The sequence below is a fragment of the Taudactylus pleione genome, unplaced genomic scaffold, assembly GCF_031769625.1.
Source record: "Taudactylus pleione unplaced genomic scaffold, aTauple2 ptg000041l, whole genome shotgun sequence".
NCBI lineage: Eukaryota > Metazoa > Chordata > Amphibia > Anura > Myobatrachidae > Taudactylus > Taudactylus pleione.
The window spans coordinates 54,191,367-54,209,895 of NW_028284443.1; the positions used below are offsets into that span (position 1 = coordinate 54,191,367).

Consider the following 18,529-nt stretch of genomic DNA (forward strand, 5'->3'; position numbering starts at 1 on the left):
CAATTACACCTCCTCCAGTGCTAGCTATAATCAATGGAATTTGGATTACTTATAAAATGGAGCGAATATCCTCTATCTTACATGACACCCCGGATCACTATATAAAAGTATGGACTCCATGGACTTCCCACTTTAATGCTGAAACCCCTATGACTACTATATAGGAGACATTTTTGACGTAATGTTGAACTGCATTGGCTGGCACTCCTCATTATCTCCCATCTCCTACTCTATTATTCCTTATCTGCTAACCTTTTTGCCCCTCTTTTCAACTCCTCTTTCCCCTTTTCTCATCTTCCTCTCCTTATCCCATATATCTTTATTTCATTGACTATTGTTGCTGTAATGCTATGATGTATTACAAATTTAATCTCTAATTTCTGTGATTTTTGAAAAGATATTTATTATTATGTTTTGATTACTGTTTCACTGTATACTTAAAAAAAAATTCTTAAATAAACAGATTTAAAAAAAGAAAAAAGAAAAAAAAAAGCACTGAAAAAATGGCCGAAAAAAAAAAAGTTGGTGTACAAATTCAAAAACTTGCAAAATAGCCTCTGGGGTGGTCTGCAAGTATGGGGGATGTTTTTTTTTTATTGCAGGTGCTTGCTCAAGATGCGTTTTTTTGTGCACTTTAAAGCTTTATTTTAGTGACTTTGAACTATGCTCGCACCCATTTTCATGTACCCCAAATTTGATGGGAATACTTATATTCCCCTCAAAAAAGTGGCAAAAAACTATTCTTCACCACTTGCTTGAAGACGCAAAATAGCACCTATTGAGACCATTTAAAAGCCCCAAATACCTTTAGCAGGGCTATTTGGGGGTACCCATAGTGAACCCCCATGTCAGAGCATCTTTAGGGGGGTGTCAGGCTGATTTCCCCAAAACTGGCAGAACTTTTCGCTAATTTGCCGGGTCCCGTTCTCGCACATTTGCAATTGAATACGGGGATACGCCGGGACGCACGCGATACTTTTTCGTGCAGAAAAGCAGCGAAAACTGTGAAAAGTCCGGCAACTGACTTTTCGCTCCAAATTGAATACGGCCCTAAGTCTGTAAACGGAGCTTGGCATGGATAAGACTTGCGAACACTGCATCCTAGCACTTCACCTGCTGATTAAGAGACTCAGGGCCTGATTCAGAGCCGGATGATCTGACATAGCGCTCGCTCTGAATCAGGGCCGGCCTTCTGTTTTTTTAGAGCGGCCTCCTGGCCGCTCGCATAGCTGTGGGTCGCATAGCTCGTGATATCAGTGGGGCCGCCCACAAACGGAGGTGTTCACATGGGAACGCCTCCGTTTGGGCAGCCACTCCCCCGGCCCGCCCCCCAAAGGGAGGCGTGCTGTCACTCAACATCGACAACACGCCCCCTTTGGTACGAGACCCGGGTCTCTAGCATGCGCACGACGGAGCCGGCTCCGTCGTGCACATGCTCACTGGGTCACCATCGACCAGCTTGCGAGCGCATAGAGCTCGCGAGCGGGTCTGAATCAGGCCCTCAGTCGCACACAGAAAAACAAGTGTCACATTGCATTGGAACATGAATGCATTTTTGGCAAAAATAAGATGCCTGGCGCTAGCAGAGTCTCAGGGGACCAGGTGCACAGAGAGAGGCTGATTAAAGAGACTGCAGCAAAATAAAAGAGTGAGGACACATCTGTATACTGCTTCACTGCTGTCAATATTCAAATTGAAAAATGGAAACAGATACATACATACATAGTGAGAATAAGGACAATTTTTATCCGCTCATACTTAAGATCACAAGCCTGCAGCTGTTAATAGTACAGTGCTATATTCTATTAGTATAGTATAATCTTTCATTTCAAAGGCTTAAAAAAACTTGTAGGTTTCAGCCTTCCTTTAGCCACCAGGAAAAAAAAATGTAGAGACCCAGAAAGACAAGATAATGTCCTAACTTATCTGGCTTTTGTAGAACAGATTTCTGTGAATAATTAACAGCTGTAAATCAACTTGATGAACAACAAATGTATCTTGCTGAAAGGACTAATCAAGCTATGTGCTCATCAGACCGGTTTTAGTGGCAATATACCAGAAAAAAGAAACTGTATTTAAGTACCAGAATTAATCCCTGTAAAGTTTAACGGATATGGAATCCTCATGTACACAAATAAACCTCTCTCCAACTGAACCTTTTTTAGTCACTCCTTTGTTTAAGATCAACAAGGTGATCCAAACCAGAATTCTAGCATAACTAAACCAAACAGAGATTATTATTTATGAGAACATGGCCACCCATTATATATAGCATAGAATACAATATTGTCATACTGTTTGGCCAATATAACACAATAAGTAATCACTATGAGGATTTATTGTATAAACTAATGCAAAGACTAGGCAATTTGCCCAAATGGCTCCCGTCACATGTAGCCAGTATTTGTCAAGAGCAGTTATCTGAGCAAGGTGTATTAAGATTTTATTCCATTGCTTTACCAGGCTTCACAAGCAAACAACTAAAGGTCAACCCATACAGTAAATAGATTTTTTGGTGCAAGCCAGATAGCTGATATATGTCTATTCACATACTGAAGTCTGTAGGTTCTGTTAGAGCAGAAGTAGGCATGTGGGACCTCAAAATATGGGTCACTGACTAATATGCAAAAAAATGCTACTGGGATCCTGGAATAATGGTATTTCAACCTTATCTCTTGATATTCACCCAAACTGTATCAAAAGAGTAATAACGGACTTTAAAATAGTGACCACCGGGAAGTGGAATGTATATGCACACAGACTTGATTAGAAAACAGATAATGGGGTACAGACACAAACAGTGGAAAGCATGCAGAGAATGTAGTAACGCAGGACATTACAGCAGAGTCTGTCCAGATGTAAAGAAGTGCACATTCCCATACAGCAACAAAACCATGGCATCTGCAGTCTTAAACTGGCAACACTAAAGGTGCGTATCCACTTATAGACATACAAATGAGAGCACGATTACAACACTGCAATCGTGCTGTCGTTTGTATATCTAGTGATGTGCCTAGACTGAACGTTCACTCGTTCAGTCCAGGCACATCCATCATCCCCGTACATGCTGAACCTGATGGGATCGTCATGTTGACCAGCATGTACGGGCGATGATAGATGGCAAAAACGACCAGCGGGCACACGCATCGCTGGTCGTTTTTGTCATTTACATGCCCGATATGCGGGCAATTCCATGATAACGTTGTTATTGTGCAATCGCCTGTCAAAATCGCCTAGTAGATACCCTTAAGGCGGGGGTCCAGTGTTGGGATTATCGCTCAGTTCCTTTGCAGCCCATTACTGGATTCTGCACACAGGAGATTGCCGTCATCTTCAGACTACGCTATACTGCCTGAAAGTGGATCTTTTAAATAGGAATGACAGAAAATAGAGTTTGAGGGCACATTTAGCAGTAGAATGTGGTAGAATCCCCTTTCAAACATGAAATGTCTGATTTCTGAGCAGTGTGGGATAAAGTTGAACAAATTGAATCCTCAAGAACTTTGTAAATGTACACAATGTTTAAAACAAACTTAAAAAAATATATATATATTTAATCAATATTTTAGAGACTTGTGATAATTGTGTATCTTTCTAAAAGTGTCAAGGCGTCATTATTCAGAAATCAAATGTGAGTGAGTGAAAATCTGGATGCATGGTTGTGTGAGATCATCATTCAACCAATCTGTCTGTGCCCAGTAGAATCTGCCTGTTACTCGTACATATGTGTAGACCATTTGGATGTGGAGCAAACCGTTCAGCACATGGGCTGGGTTAAATGACTAAGGGACCTAGTTATCAAGGCGGTTATTCATAAAATTATGCAGAAACTAAAGTTTCTGCATGATTTTATGTATTATCGCTATGTACTAATAGCCTAAAGGCTAAATATCGGAATAGATCGCAGTCCCTATTATCATCAATGGGGACTATGATCTGACCCATATTTACCAAACTCTGGAAAGCGAAGAATTAATGGTCTAAAGTCTCATGCTTTATTTCCTAAAAAATTCTGCCACAAAATATGTACTAGAATCAGTGGTGTCATCCATTCGGATGAGTCAAATTGGAATGCGGAATCATCACGTGCGCACCCAATAAAGCACTACATCAGCGCGCACAAAAGCCCAGCCTACATGACCGTTTGGCAGTGAGTCACAGACATTTGGAACAGTGAACGCAGACATGACTGTAAAGGAGAAACTGCTGATTGAGGTGCCAGGCATACAATCTGGTGACCACCTCAAGCCGCTGTTGCCCTGGTCAGGCTATAAACTTCAGATGGAAATGATGGCAAACTGTGAAAACAAAGAATGTTACTAATACTATAAAACCTACTTTTGTGCTTTTATTGAAATAAAAGACTGTAGAGAAATAAATGGAATACATACACAAAGATTCGTGATGAATGTCACTTAAAAATTGAATGAAAAAACTTTTCCCATGCAATAAAATGGATGTTTACAAATGTCAATAATACTTTCACAGATTTGTAATACTTGGATCATTATCCTTAAAGGAGTTTATATTAAAAGTGTTTCCATTTCATAACCACAGTGAAAGCAGACATTTTGTGGGTTGAATGGCTCAATTATCACTATAATCCAGTGGTTCTCAAACTCGGTCCTCAGTACCCCACACAGGTCACATTTTCCAGGTCATGCAGAAGGTGCACAGGTGTATTCATTACTCACTGACACATTTTAAAAGATACACAGATGGAGCTAATTATTTATCTTACGTTTCTGTGAGGAGACCTGGAAAACATGCACTGTTTGGGGTCCCAAGGACTGAGTTTGAGAACCTGTCCTATAATCTATTGACATGAGGCCTTCTGAATTAATTTACAAAACAACTAACTGTCCCCACGGTGTGTAAGTAATGGCCATTGCTTACCAACTCTGAAAATCACCAGGGAAATACAGTTAAAATGTATAATCATGCACCGGAACAAGCCATTCCCTCTAAATACGTGAGTAGGAGTACAAAATGTCGGTGTGTTCTTAGGTAAAGTACATTTTCAGTCCCATGTTATTTTTCTATGCATGTCTTGTGGTGTCAGGTGTGCCCTGTAACAACACTGACCAGCAGGAGTTAAAACAGAAAAATGTATGTGGGGAAGTAGACTGTAGAGATGCTTAGCATTTCAATTAAGATTAGCTTTGTTTGTCTTGTCTACAGTGAGGGTTGTTATAAGCTCTGAGAGCAGAGACCCATTTCCTGACTGGCTTCACCTAGTTCCAGTTCTGCATATAAAGTTTAACACACAACGCATCTGCTTCTATAATCTTCCCAATAATAACAAATACTGCCCTGGAAAACACATTTGCACTGTTAAGAAAAGAAAATGTTGAAATAGATTTTGCTGAGGGAAGAATACTATATTTTTAAAATGTATTTTGTCACTCGAACCATCTTCACTAGATTTGTAAGGACATCAGTGCATAAAAATGGGTGATGTTGGCCGTGAGATTGTTAGATATATGAAATACGTCTGTCAAAGGGTTCCTGACTATGACATATTAGAGAACACCATGGCTATATTTAAAGGCATGTTATAGAAATGATATCATCATCATCACACACATTTTATGATACATTAAAAAAAAATAAAAAAAAAATATATATATATATATATACACACACACGCATACATATACATACACACACATATATACACACACACAACCGCACATATACATACAGGTTGAGTCTCCCATATCCAAAATGCTTGGGACCAGGGGTATTTTGGATATCGGAATATTCCTTATTTTGGAATAATTGCATACCATATTAAAATGTCTTAGGTATAGGGCCCAAATCTAAACACATAATGCATTTATGATTTATATCCACCTTATACACACAGCCTGAAGGTAATTTTTTACAATATTTTCAATAATGTTGTGGCTCAAACAAAGTTTGTGTACATACATGAAATTTATGTGTCATATACACCTTATACACATAGCCTATAGGTCAATTTATACTTTATTTGTAATAATTTTGTTCCTTAAACAAAGTTTGTGTGCGTTGTACCATCAAAAATCAAAGTTTTCACTATCTCAGTCATGCTAAAAATATTCCGTATCTCGGAATATTCCGTATTTCGGAATATTTGGATATGGGATACTCAACCTGAATATATATTAGGGATGTGCAGGCTCGGATAGGTTCGAATTTGCACGCCGAATTCGGATTTTTCCCTCCAAAAAACGGGACTCGGAAAGAGGCAAATCATCATCTTACCTAGACAGTCTACAAGCCGCTGATATAGATATGATTATAATATATATATATACATATATACACACACACACAGGTCATATCCAAATGCAGAATTTTTTTTGCATGACTGAAATAACGAAACCTTTGATTTTTGATGGTTCAATGTACACAAACTTTGTCTAAGGCACAAATTATTTTAAAAAATTGTATAACATTACCTTCAGGCTGTGTATAAGTGTATATGAAACATAAATGAATTTCATTTCTGTACACAAACTTTGTTTGAGCCACAAAATTATTGAAAATATTGTATAAAATTACCTGCAGGCTGTATGTATAAGGTGTATATAACATAAAAATGCAGTCTGTGTGCATATATGGGTCCTATTCCCAAGATATTTCATTATGGTATGCAATTATTCCAAAATACGGAATATTCAGTTATCACCCTGGTCCCAAGCAGTTTGGATATGGGAGACTCAACATACATATATATTATATTATAATAAATTATATATATATATATATATATATATATATATATATATATATATATATATATTGATATATTATGTGTTTTTTTGTTTTTTTAAACACTGCCACTTGTCAGGACACCTGAGGAAAAAAGCCAGTGTATAAATGCAATGTTTATTACAGAGTTCAAATAAATTATTTTTATAGGCAATGAAAGTATTCTGAATGCGACTTGATCCTTGAGCTGACACATAGCTATATCTGGGATGTAGTCTTTAGGTCAACAATAACAAATTTCAACAGTTTTGATTTCGACATTGTTAAAATGACCAGGATACTGTGCTGATTAATTTGATAGGCGACACTTGTATAACTGTGTGCGACTGAGTCTGAATCTGCATACAATGTGCTACGATGCTGCAGCTTTTTGCAATGCCAAGTTCCATTGTGCTTCATTTACAGTCTCAAATGCACATAGATATACAAGTGTCTCATATCAAATTAATCAGCAGTGTGTCCTGGTGCATCCTAGTACATCTCATTGCTACTAAGACGGGCGAAAGATGGTACAAATATGCCCGGCCCTAGCAGAGTCACGCGCGCCAGGCATCTCGCGCCACGTTGTGTTTTCAGGCTAGATGTGTGAGGACACATCTGTATGTGTATGTATTTATAATAAGAAGGCTTCTCATTGATAAAATAAAACTTAGAGACTTCTCTGTATTCTGTATTGCAATTTTCATAAAATCGAAGTGAAAGGTGCCATGGGCAAATAGATTATAAACACAATGAACAAAAAAAAGTTCATATTTTTTAATTATAATAAGGTATTTATATAGCACACACATATTCCACAGCGCTTTATCAAGAATATTTGGCCATTCACATCAGTTCCTGCCCCAGTGGAGCTTACAATCTATATTCCCCATCACATGTTCACACACATACACACTAGGGTTCATTTTTGTCAGGGGGAAATTAACCTACCAGTATATTTTTGGATGGTCTGGGGAAACCGGATTACCCAGATGAAATCCACACAAGCAAAGGGAGAATATACAAACGCAACACAGTTAGTGGGAATCGAACCCCGGACCTCAGTACTGTGAGGCAGTAATGCCAGCCATTACACTGTTTGTGCTGCCATTGATATCAATTCCTAATTATGTATCAATAAGAAAAATGGACAATGGTATTTCAGTAGTTGGGTTATTTCCACAGAGCAAAATAACTACAGCATATAAAAGGGGAAATAAGTAGCATGTATGAAAAGGATTCCAGTTATAAAGCCTGCATTCAGCATATTGTGGGGAAAATAAAGGTTTCCTTTAAAGTGAAAAAACAATGCTGACAATTTCATACCACATATCACTGAATATTACACCATGACGAATTGCTTGTACCTGTATTAATCAGCAATGTATACTGCATGGCATTACATATATGCACAAAATTAGCCAGACAATCACACATCCTTTTGTATTTAGTACACACACAGAAAATTAGCACAGACTCAAGGTTAGACAACTGACATGGATACCAGGCTTTCACATTCCAAAGCAATGTTTGTTTGCATCTTCGAAGGGGAAGTAAGCGTCAGTTTAGGGTGAGGAACTGATATGAATTACATGTATTCTCTGTATGTTGCCGCAATAAAAATAAACCATAATAATTCCCAGACACAGGGTTATACAATAGTAGTTATTAGTGATAATGTTAAATACCTCTTGGAGTCTACATATATAGACAAATATGGAGGAAAGAGCACTATTTCCTCCATATACAGTATGCCCCACTGGACCTTTTGCGTGACTGTCAGCTAGGGAGGAGTGATGGTGGGACTAAGGGGCGCACAATATAATGGACCCTGGGACATGAGCACCGCTCACTTCCGTCATCATGCACCAAATTCCTCAGCCACCTCTGCTTTTATGCAGAATGGTGCTATATATGCAAATCTAAATATTACATATGGCACTGCAATGCACATAGGGCCTGATTCAGACCCAGTCGCAAACGCTGAGCGCTCGCAACGGGGTCGATGGTGGCCCAGAGCGCATGCGCACGACGGAGCCGGCTCCGTCATGCGCGAGACCCAGATAGCAACGGGCAATCCGTCGCTCCGAGTCTCGTACCAAAGGGGGCGTGCTGTCGATGTTGAGTGACAGCACGCCCCCTTTGGTGGGCGGGCCGGGGGAGTGGCTGCCCAAACGGAGGCGGTTCACCCACAGCTATGCGAGCGGCCAGGAGGCCGCTCTAAAAGAAAAAAAAAAATATTCCGGCTCTGAATCAGGGCCATAGAGCCTATTGGTTTGCAGCATAATGGAAAGTGAAAAGCAATTGGGAGGACGACAATAAATCAAGGTGACAAAACAGCTGTAATTTCAAACAAAAGTTGAGGCTCATTGCAGAAAATGTTACATACATAAAACAGCTGTACTTACGTCTCTGATGGATATGTTTAAACATGCAATTAAAATTTACAATTTGATTGATTGTCACTTTTCAAAAAAAAAAAGTCAATGTACCTTTGCAGAACAAATATATGGCAGGTTCTATTAATACCCAATAATGTAAAATAAGGTGGTACAGTATGTACACAATGAAGGAGATGCAAAGTCATATTTTAAACTGATGGTAAGATTGTATTCAAACATAATTCTGCCATGACTGTTGCAACATTGTTTCAACAAGTGAAAAAACACCAGTCATCCCAACTATCCTCAAATTCTACTATCTATATTAGTGGTTCCCAAACTGTGCGCCGTAGCACCATGGGGTGCCTCGGGACACTTGCAGGGGAGCCTCAGGTTGGTGGTCCTGCACAATCAAATTATTTATGGTCAATGTAATGTAAATATGTGGATAAACAGTAGCGCAAACCTGTCCACCACCACATAACTGACCCTATGTATCACAGTTAAGCACAATTTACTTCACTTTACTAATTTTTTTTCTGAATTTCTCGATAAACTTTTGGCTTAGGGGTGCCGTGAAAACAATGCTGATACTCTAGGGCGCTGTGGTTCAAAAAAGTTTGGGAACCAGTGATTATATAATAAGCGAGAAAACGTGTATGTCCTTTATGCACGACCAGAGTTTTGGACCTAGCTCCACCAAATTTGGCATGGTGGTGTAGTTTGACCAGGAATAGGTTTTTGCCTAGGTCTGAACTTTGTCAGGCCCACACATTGTCACACAATACCCAAAAATGGGGACACTTAAATTACACAGGTTCCGGGGCTGGCTCCAGTGAAAATTGTCAGTCTGCAAAAAACATGTGAGAAGGTTACCAAAATATCCTTTAACCTTGATGACTCATGCAAGTTCATATTATTAAATCCAGAGTCTCTGTATTTGCATGCAAGGGCGTAACTAGAACTTTGCAGGCAACATAGCAAGTTCTTAAAAAGCCTGCACCCGCTGGAGGTAAAAAAAAAACAAAAAAAGCCTTACATTTGCCCCACACAGACCCCACTCAGGTTATGCCACACTATAGTACCCCGTGTACACATTATGCAATGCAGTAGTAGTGCCCCTTATACATTATGCCACACAGTAATGCCCCTTACACATTATACCCTTGATAATGCTACATAGTAGTAGTGACCCATATAACACATTGTTGGCGCACCAACAGGCAGCGGCAGACATTGGCCAGCAGCGCAATTTGAATCTGGAGCCAGTCGCAAACCAATCGGAGCTTGCGGATCAGCAGCCAACCATGAGCCACCGCTGCTGACTAACTGCAGGTTCGCTAGCTCTGATTGCCTTGCAACCAGCAGCGCTGTCTCTTGATTTCTGCCTGCAGGTGAAGGTGGCGAGCCGGCACCAATTCAACACCGCTGACATGTGTGCCTCCCTCGGTGGCTCTGACTGGACCGGCCCACCTTGTGTGCGTGACTGGGTGCAGGGGGAGTGGCGGCCACAAAGGCATCTCTGGCACCATAGCAGCTGCACCCCTTGCACCCACGGTAGTTACACCACTGTTTGCATGCATGTTAGCAAACAGTGGGGTCCTTTTCAGGATCAATGAATGGGTTATAGGCGAGGACAATGTAAACAAATAAAGGCTGCAAGTGTACTGATTGGTGCCAATATAATTAACAAGTACCATGAATGATAAGAAAAGCAGAACATTTTCACAAATGTTCTGCAGGAGAGTTATGTAAGTAACCAAAATTTTGTTAATGTTTGCCGACACTAAGCTTGTAAAATTAACATTTTGCAGTATAGTGCGTGCATGCGTGTGTGTGCAGGTACATCTTACATTTTCATTTTTGAATACCAAGCCCCTTTAATAGCCTTTGAGTACAGTACATGTGTTAAATGCTTTGTGTTTACAACAGAGACAAATTATACACAAATTCCATCAGTTTGGGAGCTCAGCACATTTACCACTAGAGCAAAACCTTTTGGGGTAGTTTCTGTTACTCTCAATGAGTCCACATCTTCGAAAGTACAACAAATAATAAAAATTCTCTGGTTAACTCCTTGAATGATATATCATTTTGACCACATCTGTTCATTCACAACTGGCAGCACACATATCATCACTATCAAATCTATATTATTATTTGTAAGAGTAAAATGTAAAAAGTGGTAGATGCATTTTCACAAAGTATCGCTGAGGAAGCTAGACAAAGGCAAAAGTCTTAACCAAAAACACTGGCATGTAGTAAGGGGTGTGTTTTCTCCCACCCCCTTTTCTGGTACACAGTGTACTCTGTAAAGGACATTTCTGTGCACAAGGCTGCCCCACTCTGCTTTCACTTACGAGTTCAGGGTGGGAGAAACCATCTGGCCGACAGCTCCTTCTATGAAGTGTTATGACAAACTGTAAGACAGGACAGTCCAGGGCTGTACATAAACCTGACTGTGTACAACTCTGTCACACTGAATAAAGACAGACATTCAAGACCAGTGGACAAAATTTCTCACTTAAGGAAATACAAAGCCCAAAATGTTCCCATCCTCCAGGTGAGACTCTGTGAAAGCAGTGACAAGGAAGTATTATTATATATAGGACATTTCCGTAAGTAATGACATCTATATGTAAAACATATCTATATCTGCGACAGGCTGCTGCAGGGGAAGAGGTTGGATCTCTTGTGCTCAGATAAATCTGATGGAGAAAGAGAGCAATGAAGCATAGACCCAGTAGTATTGTTGTTAAGACATGGTAGATTAATTAGTGTGAAGTATTATCATCTTTGCCACACTCCAATGCACATGCCTGTGAATACAAAACCGGCAATGGTTCCCATTGTTTCATTAATGTGGCTTCTAAAAAATATGCACCAAGCCTGGATGGTAATAAATCTGCCATTAGAGGAGTAACAATGTGAGGACAGATGGATAATTATTTTTTCAAACAATATGTATACAATCTGTAGAATTTGTTTTGTTTACTAAAAGAAAAAAAAGTCTAATGCCGGATATACACTTAGCCGACGGATGGCTTGGTGTGTATGCAGGTGTGCATACACACTTATAGACTGTCTGGCAACAGGAACCGGTAGTGACGTCAATGTTGGCGGTTCCTGCGGCTGGCATCTGGGTCGGTAGGTCATCTGTGTACACAGGCAGATGTGCACGATATATATATGAAAGATAAATTGCATCTGCCATGCTGCACAGCCTACACAATATATCGGTGAACGACCTCGTTCACTGATATATCAGGCTTACACTGGTCGATGGCCTGGACGATATATATCATTCGTTGCTGTACAAACAATATACTGGCCAGTGTGTACCAGCATAACAAAGAAATATGCAATAAAATACAAAGCTATTAGTCGTTAAAAAGTTAAAGTAAACAATAGTTATTTATTGACAAAGGTTAAAGGTTTATTTAGCTGTGCTATCTGCTATGTTGTTAGAGAAAGGTTTAAGTTTCCTAATTGTGCACATTAGCTCTGGTTTTCTCATCTTATTGAGAGCATATTGTCATGTGTGTGCTAAAGTAAACATGGTGACACATTGTTTGTGTTATATGTTGGCTTCATTTCTTATTGTTATAAAGACGAAAAGAAAACAAGTTCTAAAATGTACACTTAAAATATTACATTTAGGATATTGAAAACGTGTATAAGGAAGAACAGTGCAACAAACAAATAAATGCAAACGAACAGGTAAATAAGAAAAGTTTGGTAACATTCAACAAGCAGAACCAAAAATGGTGTTGTCTAAGAATCTTGATTTTTAAAAAAATATATATATTTTTTAAATATTCATCATGGAGTTACTGATCAATTATTCTCCAAAATAATTAGAAAAGCAACCTCGTCAACATTTCAATGCTTTTTGTCAGTAGCAGAGTCAATGGTTGGAGAGCTAAAGGAGAGATGACCGCCAGACACAAGTATCTCTCAACTGGTGGTAATCCTAGACATTACATCTCAATTTTTGAAGGGAATGCAAATGTAATCTTATTCCTAATTCCCACATGTGACACCCTGATGTACGCAGCTATCATTGAACTTATCAGAAGTACAGTATTTTACATTTCTGCTATGAGAAGGGAAAATAAGCATATAAAACATTGAAATGCTGGTGGCAATACTAACCAGTGCCTGAAATGCAAAACCAAATGTATTATTTACTTTATTTATTACCAGTTATTTATATAGCACACACATATTCTGCTGCTCTTTACAGAGAGAATATTTGGCCTGGCCATTCACAGCAGTCCCTGCCCCAGTTGAACTATCACATGCACACACACTTATACACATGTTGGGAGCCAATTAACTTACTAGTATATTTTTGGAGTGTGGGAGCAAACCGGAGTAAACCCACGCAAGTAGTGAGAATATACAAACTCCACCCAGTTAGGGCCATAGTAGGAATTGAACCCAAGGCCTCAGTGCTGTGAGGCAGTATTGCTAATCATTACACACTCAGGTACCAAAAAATATTTATGCTGTAACTAAGTATTATATGGACAAGCTGTCCATTTGCAGTATCAGAAGGACTAACTTTCAGAGTTTTATAGGGACTGTGGTAATTATCTGTTTTTATTATAAACTAGCAGATGCACCTGGTTTCACACAGGTAGACCTTAGATATTTACTGTTTCCATCTCACCTATCCAGTAACACATTAATCCTTCACCTTAATAGTAATGCATCACTGCTATAGTAAGACATTACCCTCCCTCACCTTTGTACTAACACATTCCACTCCCTGACCTCTGTAGTAACACATTATCTTTGCTCAGCTCTGTAGTAACACATTTCCCTCCCTCGCCCATGTTGTAACACATTCGACATTCCCCTCCCTCACCTGTATAGAAATACAACCCCTCCCTCCCACCTGTAGTAACACATTACCCTCACTCACACCTGTAGTCTCCCTCACCTCTGGAGTAACACATTCCCCTCCCTCACCTCTGCAGTAACAGATTCCCCTCCCTCGCCCATGTTGTACCACATTCCCTTCCTTCACCCCGTAGTAACACATTTGACATTCCCCTCCCTCACCTGTGTAGTAACATTTTCCTCTCTCACCTCTGTAGTAACAGAGTGTCCCTAACACTACACTCCATACTGTACACTTACCCCCAATCCTGAACCCACTACTATATGCTTACCTGCCTAACTCTGCATCCAACACTGTATGCTTATCCCCTAACCCTGCAGCAAATACTATGTCCTTATCCCTCAACACTTAACCCAATACTGTACCCTTATCCCCAACCCTGCTACCAATACTGTACCCTTACCCCATAACCATGCACCTGATTGTATCTTTACCTCCAACCCTTACCTTACTATTCAAATAGGGGAGCCACACCAACTGCCAGTGATGTTTGGCAGCACTTGGGATGACAGTTATGTTTGAATATGAACTGTGCTACAGTCACGATGAGACAGTCAGGCAGGACATTGCACAGGGGGAGGACACAGTTTAGTCATTTTCAACCCCTTAGGAGTCAAAAAATATCTTCTTAGTGGGCACCTACATCATAGAAGAAATATTCTCCCCGATTCTCCCCTGATGTTCTGGCAAAAGTAAGCAAAAGCAGTAATGGACATTATTCCACATTGTATTTTGGCCCACATATTTTGTGGACTGCAATATGCCAGGCCAAAAGAAACATTCAAATTAGCCACTGGCTCAAACAGATTCTAGATTTACTGCTTGTGTGAAGGTAATCTCTATTAAATGATGCAAAAGACAACTGGACATGGCCGGTGAGACATGGATCTGAATAACTGTCTCAGGGATGTCTGTGGTGAAAATACAGCAGAAAAAAAATAAAATAACAGAATAATAAATAAAAATCAGCGTAAGAAATATGATTGTTGAATGGAGTCCCAAACAGCAGAGCTAAATCAGTTACCTCTGATAAGGGATAACATCGCCGAGGTGTCCATTATATATTCTAATTCATGGCAAGCATACCAAAAAGATGAATTTAGAGAGCCCGGAATAATCAATTCAAAGTTCATCACTGGTAATAACTTTGTAGAGACCCAAAGACCGGTGTACAGGTATCTGGTCATATGGTTGACAGGCACAATGTCACATCAAAATGTTCACAATGTCGACATGTGAAATGTTGGCACTCTCAGAATGCCGACGGTTAGGGTGCCACCAGGAAGGCTTAGGTGAAGCTGTGGGGGAGGGTTATGGTTAGAGATTAGGGTTAGAGGTAGCGGTAAAATACTCCCGAGATGCCATTGCATCAGGCGCCTCCACCGGAAGTGTTGGTCACATTGCACTGGGACCCAGCTGATTATGCTGGAGACACCAAAACCACTCGGACCAGGTAAGTGACCACTGGGTCACCAGGAACGCTAGGTTGACATTCTATCATGTTAACATAATGAATGACGAAATGATCAATGCCTTCAAACTAACTATGTTGACATTTCAATCATCTCAATCTGATGCATGTCGACATGAGAACTATCGAACCAACATACTACCCGTACCAGCTGTGATGTCAGTTCAGACATATTAGGTGCAGATGTTAGAGGAGGTAATCAGGGCAAGGTGACAATCATAGGAAGAGCAGAGAGGGGGAAGGGGAAAGTGGAAGGCATGGTAAGTAATAAACATTACCTGTCAGGAACCAGACAGTTTGGTATTCTGAAAAGTGTCTGTAGTATGTGCATAAAATTGACATGTTTTGTTAATACAAACAGGGCCTTATTCAGAGTTACACATATGTTTACTCTACGGATGTAACTCACAATTTTTAGCAACAGTGCATGCATCAGAGCCAAGTACATGCATCTGTGAGCGATTCAAAGCTGTATGCATCCCAGACACATCTCACTTGCGGCTAAATGGGTGTAACTGGGTAGCAAAGGTCCACACTTGGCCATGGGCGTGTAGGTGGCATTGCAAGCTATTCAGAGTCCAGCGTACGCAGTGAAACAATGGATTTTACTCAGATCTCCTATATACCAAGTATAGACTGGTGCAAAGTTGACGGCTACTTCTATAAACAGATGGATAGTGGAGGTGTGACCGCACAGATGTGTGCAACTCTGAACAAAGATGCAATTCCACGATTATTTTCAGCACGCAATGCGGCCGCATCTGAGGCCGACCTCCGTGCAAGTCTGAAACAGACCCATATTGTTTAAAGCATAAAATTGTCATTTGTTTCCTGGGTAAGTTTAGAATGTACTAAGCATAAGTATTACATATGTCAATAATGTGTACAGATACATAAACCCTGTTTAATAATGCATGGATAAGAGCTATCTAAACAGTATGTAGTGTTCATTCCAGGACCCTGCTGATGCAACAAACTGCAGAGGTACACCAGTTTGTGTGCTAGAAGCACTAGAGCAGAGTGACACCCCCGTGTGCCCTGCACCCATTATAGATATGCCCCTGGTGCATAGTATATACTGAACTACCAAGCTTCTATTAGTTCGGGACATTTTGTTTGTTGGCACTTAAAAACACATTTAACATACATTAATACCTAAACTAATTTTTCCAGACGTGTCAGTTTATTTAACATATATACTAAGCACTTTAAGTCCACTATGGTTGGTTTGGATTGACATTCGGTAGCTATGTAATTTTGCAGTAAAGACAGAAGAAAGGCTCAATTAGCTGCGGTAATTTACCGCGGGAGAAACAGGGTGGTAGCCACTGGCTTTTACACCTGAACCTATTTAATTACAACCTTTTTTCCTCACACTATAAAATTGCGGCTAACGCATGTTAACCCATAGGCTCCGAGATAAGTTCCCTGGACCTATGGGCTAAAACGTTTGTGGCACCCGTGATAAGGGTTCTTACTGTGGATTTCTGTTCATGCCTCCCTCAGGCTCGAACAGAAACAGAAATCTGCGATAAGTGCAGCCTGTGGACTGTAATTGAATAGCCCCGGAAGACCAATTAGCCCGAGATTAATCGCAGTGGCTAAGTGAATCAGGCTCATGAACTAAAAAGTCTAACAGATCAGTTTATCTTCATCTCATTATTTGCAAAGCTTGCATTATCCCTACATTGTCAAAGTATAATGTTAAATTAGAAAGCTGAATACACAAAAAGCGAATATGCACACATCCATCAATGTAGTGCTAAACGTAAGATTTCACCTGGCAGGCACCATATTTCACCCATATGACGATTTTAAAAAAAAAATTATAAAAAAAAAAAAAAATGTGAAAAACACTATGGAACTGATAGCTGGTCATATGCCAGTTTACCAACCATATCTCGGGAATTCACACTTTCATGCTCAGAAAGCGCATACACATGTACGGGACTATGCAGACCCGCACGCACTTTGTATGGTTGAAATATTACAACAGGAGTCGGAATGAGGGATTGAAAGATGTTCTCACATTAAATAACTATGTTCCCACAAATACAGCTCATGCAGACCAGCATATAAGCTCATATTCTCCTATAAGGAGTCGTATCTCTAGAGAGCACAAGGATTCTCCTATAAGGAGTCGTATCTCTAGAGAGCACAAGGATGACTTGTAGCAAACCAGGCTAAAACGCTGCTAATACAGAAACATATATACTTTTCAAGATGTGCATCACTCTGCAATATGTACGGAAATACTCTCTTCACATGAGTAATGTATGCCTATTTTACGTAAGGCATGGTATCGGCTCCACTGACTAACAGTTTCTCTTGCCAATGGGCCTGATCCAGTTCTGGATTATCCAACTAAAATGCAGATGCAGCAGGAGGTGTGTGTAGGAAATAGACGCCTCCTGCATGTATCTGGGAGCGATCCATGTGCTGCGTCCATAGACATTGCTTTTGTTCACCATCATGACCATCAGTTGCGATGGTTGATGCTTTGGTCACGCTGTGTAAGCAGAAGCTTACTCAGCCTGGCCGGCTCCTGGCCACCTACGTGGCCAGGAAATCTGCATACAAGGATGCAGACCCTGGGTTCAGCTCACTCAAGAGACTCGGGCAACAAGCCCGCCTCCAGGAACGCACCCCAGCGCCGCCCTCTCCCCGCCCGCAAACGGCTGCAGCATGTCGATCATGCTGCGGCTTTGGGGCGCTGCGTGCTAACAGGCAGGACTCGTTCTGCTCATGTGCAGACCCACAAACAACGTATATGTATGTAAACCATCAGGTTTATGTACAAATCTGAATCAGACCCAATGCCAGAAAAGTGATTTAACAGTGGCAATTCTATAGCAACAATTGTAAGTGTTAAAAGCTTTTTTAGAAGTAAAAGGTAAACTACAAACCACTAACCGGGAAAAATTATACAAACAATTTGCTTCAGTTTTTGCATAATACCACAGACTATGTCAATGTACATAACATTTTGCTGAAGTTTGATCTGTGACCTGCACTGGTAAATCATGTGTG

At 40.2% G+C, this 18,529-nt stretch overlaps 1 protein-coding gene across 2 annotated transcripts in view; it reads right to left on the bottom strand.

The window, feature by feature from the left end:
- Nucleotides 1–18,529, bottom strand: part of FARP1 (FERM, ARH/RhoGEF and pleckstrin domain protein 1) — a 223,484-nt gene that overhangs the window by 170,894 nt on the left and 34,061 nt on the right. The gene's annotated exons all lie outside the window — the stretch shown is intronic.